Raw genomic sequence first — 5219 nt, forward strand, 5'->3', positions numbered from 1 at the left:
CAATTTTGACTTTTTCCCCCCAACACTAACCCTAAAACCCTAACCGTAACTCTAAAACCCTAAAACCCTAACCCTAACCCTAAAACCATAACAGTAAGTATAGAAATGTTTTGAAATATTTGTCCGAATCATGATGTCCGTATTTTTTTGCAGATTCGTATTCCTTGTAGCCAAAAAGGGGGGTTTGTGTCGAAAAAAAAAAAAAATTTTAAGGCTGGTTTGGGGGAGACGGGCGGAAGTTTTGCCGCAAGATGAAAATGCAGCTCAAAGGTCACCATTGTGAAGATCTACAGTGAAGCACAGAAGGTCCTCGATTTGCTTACAGAAAACAACTTCCAGGCCAAGTGACTGGAAGAGCAACTTTGAGCCATTGTAGCAAAGTCTTTGTTAATAAAATTTAGGCAAAAGGTAGAGAATGGATTTTATGTAAGCACAATACCACTGTAGCAGTGATTCAAAGCTAAATCCTTGGATACACAGTCAAACATCATGAGCTGGACACGTTTACTCAAACATTCTAGAATTTGAGCCTCTGTCACCATGAATAAAGTGCAATTGTTTTTTGTTAGGTTGGGCAAGCCGCATGTTGCCGTATTAGAAGCTTGCTATAAACTCCAAGCAGTATCTCTCTCCCAGTATGTATTTATTGCTGTCGTTATCTGCAGATTGTATTTATGTGTGATAATATAAACTTCTGTTAAATGTTCACAGATTTTGTTCAGTTACTTCTACAAACAGCCCAAGAAACATATTTTCTTTCAATTTAACTAGCAACCATAGGCTACGACATTGGTGACCCTTGACATGAATGACTACAATAGCAACTCGACTTTGGCACTGCCAAACAGCATTCTGACAATCAATGACAACTGAATTTCATCTCCTTGACATTTGGTGATATTCAATTCCAAAATAACCAACAAAAATCGTTCAAATAAATCCAACTCATTTAATGCATGAACATCAACTCATCGCAATTACCATCATGACAAGAAAAAAAATGGACGGGGTACTACAAGTTTGTTCAAGATGCTTGGCAACCCTTTCCCTTTTTTGCCAAGCATTTCAAACCAGCAAAATTAGGTACGATACTTTTGAAAGTATCTGGTAAAGCATTTTCACCGTTTCTTAGAAGGACAAACCTTCATCAAGTATACTGATCATAAGCTGTTGATGTATGCATTGCAATCTGAGACTGATAAATGCTCTCCTAGAAACATCAGGCATCATCATCATTATTTAACGTATGCTTTCCATGCTGGCGACTGAGGACTGGCAAGCCAGGAGGCTGCATCAAGCTCCAATCTGATCTGGCCTTCCTAATGCCAACCAATCCAAGAGTGTAGTGGGTGCTTTTTACATGCCACCGGCATGGGGGCCAATCAGGTGGTACTGGCAACGACCATACTCAAATGGTGCTTTTTACATGCCACTGGCACAGGTCCAGTCAGGCGGCACTGGCATCGACCACGTTTGTATGGTACTTTTTACATGCCACCAGCACGGGATCCAGTCCAGTGGGACTAGCATTGACCATGCTTGAATGGTGTCTTTTATGTGCCAGTCAGGGAGTACTGGCATCAGCCACAATAATGATTTCACTTGACTCAACAGGTCTTCTCAAACACAATATATTGCCCAATGATTGAAGGGTACTCTTAAATGGGCCAGTTATGTGACACTGTCATAAGCCACGGTTATAGTTGCACTTGGCTTGCCGAGTCTTCTCAAGCACAGCATATCTCCAAAAGTTTTGGTCACTTGTCATTGCCTCCATGAGGCCCAATGTCCAGAGGTCATGCTTCACCACTCATCCCAAGTCTTCTTGGGTCTACCTCTTCCACAGGTTCCCTCCACTGTTAGGGTGTGACACTTTTTCACACAGTTGTCCTCATCCATACGCAACACATGACCATACCAGTGCAATTGTCTCTCTTGCACACCACACCTGATGCCTCTTATGTCCAACTTTTCTCTCAGGGTGCTTACACTCTGTCGTGTATGCACACTGACATTACACATCCAGCAGAACATACTAGCTTCATTTCTTGCAAGCTTATGCATGTCCTCAGCAGTCACTGCCCATGTTTCACTGCCATGTAGCATGACAGTTTGCACACATGCATCATACAGTCTACCTTTCACTCTGAGTGAGAAGCCCTTTGTTACCAGCAGAGGTAGGAGCTCTCTGAACTTTGCCCAAGCTATTCTTATTCTAACAGCTACACTCTCAGAGCATCCACCCCCACTACTGACTTGGTCACCTAGGTAACGGAAGCTATCAACTAATTCTAGTTTTTCCCCCTGGCATGTGACAAGCTATCAACTAATTCTAGCTTTTCCCCCTGGCATGTGACAAACTGTTTGCTGCACATTTTCAGTGTTTATTGCCCGTGCATCTGCCACACACAAAAACTATCTTCCCAGTTAGTCTTCCTTTGATATTGCTGCACTCTTTGTGTCCATAGCTTACACAAGGTACATCTTATGGAGTGTCTACCTATGCCTTTTCTACAGATCAAACAGAGCCGTCTACCTGAAAGGATTTGTGATTTGTCTGCTTTTCTACTTACTAAGACTTTGGTTTTTGCTAGATTGACTCTAAGACCCTTTGGTTCTAGACTTTGCTTCCACACATAAAACTTCTCCTCTATTTCTGATAGTGACTCAGCTATTAGAGCAAGGTCATCAGCATAGGGCAACCTGTCTTGAATTCCTCTGTTATTGTCTGGAGGACTATGATTAATAAGAGGGGGCTGAGGACTGATCCTTGGTGGACCCCTAACTCTACCCGGAATTCTTCACTGTACTCATTGCCAACCCTCACCTTACTGACAGCATCCCTGTACAGGGCTTGTACAGCTCTCACTAACCACTCATCTATCCCTACTTTCTGCATTAACCACCAGATAAGGGATCGGGAGACCCTGTCAAAGGCTTTCTCCATGTAAACAAAAGCCAAGTACAGAGGTTTATCTTTAGCTAGGTATTTCTCCAGCAGCTGTCTTACAAGAAATATAGCACCAGTGGTACTTTTCTCTGGCACAAACCCAAACCACATCTCATCTAAACTCTCCCTAATTAGTTAGGCTATGACCCTCTCTGTGACTTCATCACCTGATCCAACAATTTGATACCGCTGTAATTATTCATAGCTAATGTGTCACCTTTACCTTTGTAGCAGTTGACTATGATGCTGCTACACCAGTCATTGTTTATATTTCACAGTTTACTGTGGATATTTGTTATATCAAGGGTGTTGATAATTCTGCTGCAGCCCCTTTATCCCATGTCAATGTCAATGTTTAGTAGCTTACCAATACTATTGACTTATGGTGTGATGTTTCTACTGGATCGTCTAGACTGTACATCCCAGAGAATCATAAGCAAACCATCTTTGCTCTCCATAATTTATTGCATCCAGGTATTTGAAATTAATTTCGAATTGCTTTGTTTGGCCAAGTATGTAGAAAGATACTCAAAATTATGTATGCCATTGTACATCCTGCCAAAGAACCAAGGTTAAGTGCTACAGCAAAATACCATTAGACACTTTTGCTACTCCTAACACTTGTTTCAAGCATATCCACTTAGATATTGTTGGTCCGTTTCTACAATTTCAGGACAAAATGGATATTTTGACCTGTATAGTTGGTTTTTTTCTCAATGGCCTGAAGCCATACCAATTAAAGATATTTCATCCTTTACAGTTGCAAAGGCCCTAATGGCTGAATGGATTTCATTTGGAACACCTATGACAACAATGTCTGACAGGAGTCATCAGTTCAAATTCAGTCTTTTTGCTAATTAACGTTAGGGCTAGGGTTAAGGTTACCTGCTAGGTATGTCAAATTCATACTACAGCTTGTCCCCCACCATGTCTAATGGAATGGTAGAATGTTTCCATCAACAGCTTAAAATAGCTTTACAAGCACATTCTAATTCAGATAGATGATTAGAAGCCCTACTGATTGTGTTATTAGCTTTACATACTGCTGTAAGGAAGACCTAGGTTACTCACTGGCAGAATTACTGTTGGGTTTGCACTTACACTGCCTGGTCAATTGATATTAGCTACAGCTACTCAACATGAACCTACCAACTATGTTCATCAGCTGTGCAGTTACATGGCAGACTTACCTCTGTTAATAACAAAACCACAGTCAATTATAACTTTTGTTGCATCCAATATCAATACCTGAACTCACATATTTGTATGCACTGATGCAGTTAAGCATCCCTAGCAGATAGTTTATTCTGGCCCCCGCAGTGTTTTCAAAGATAAACCAAAGTATATGGTTTTCAACAGTCAGGGGGTCAATGTCAATCAACTTAAGCAGACTTTCATCAAATCTACTCCCCTACTACAACACTCCTGTATTGCTGTACCCAAACAATCCACACATAAAAATGCATTATCCAACAATAGTGCACTTCAGACTGACAGAGTAACCAAAAGTGGAAGAAAAGTACATTGGCTAGCTAGGTACACTCACAAATATTTTTATTAACACGAAAAAAAAAAAATGTTTTCATTTTATAGTTCCTACAGAACTTTGCATTTTCTAGGATGTTTTCATTGTTGCATGGACATTTTTTTCAACGATTTTTCAGTATTTAATGCATGTATTTCTTTTTTTTTTGCCTCTTTGTACTTGTGTTGGTCTCTCTCTCTCTCTCTCACTTTTTATGTAAATGCACTTTTTACTATTTTGCCTTTTTTGACATTGGTTGGCGTTAGGAAGGGCATCCAGCTGTAGAAACTCTGCCAAATTAGATTGGAGCCTGGTGTAGCCATCCGGTTGCACCAGTCCTCAGTCAAATCGTCCAACCCATGCTAGCATGGAAAGCGGACGTTAAACGATGATGATGATGTAAAGGGCTAGGAAGGACTGCTGTAGTGGTGATTCAAAACCAACTCCCTGAATACACAAACTCTCATCACAAGCAAACCACCATGGTTTCACATGATCAGTCTATTAACCAACCAATCAACATGAAGTGACGGTGTGGACAAGTTTTCTTGAACATTCTAGAATTTGACTTCTGGTCTCCTATAAAACTGTGCAGCACACATTTTCACCAGTCAGATGACACAGAAAGATGACAGAAACCTCCATCACCACAAATATAGCACAATTGTTTCCAGTTATGTTTGGCAAGCAACATGTTGCCGTATTAGAAGCTTGCCATAAACTCCAGGCAGTATCTCTCTCTCA

Source organism: Octopus bimaculoides, chromosome 3 (assembly GCF_001194135.2).
Source record: "Octopus bimaculoides isolate UCB-OBI-ISO-001 chromosome 3, ASM119413v2, whole genome shotgun sequence".
Classification (NCBI taxonomy): Eukaryota; Metazoa; Mollusca; class Cephalopoda; order Octopoda; family Octopodidae; genus Octopus; species Octopus bimaculoides.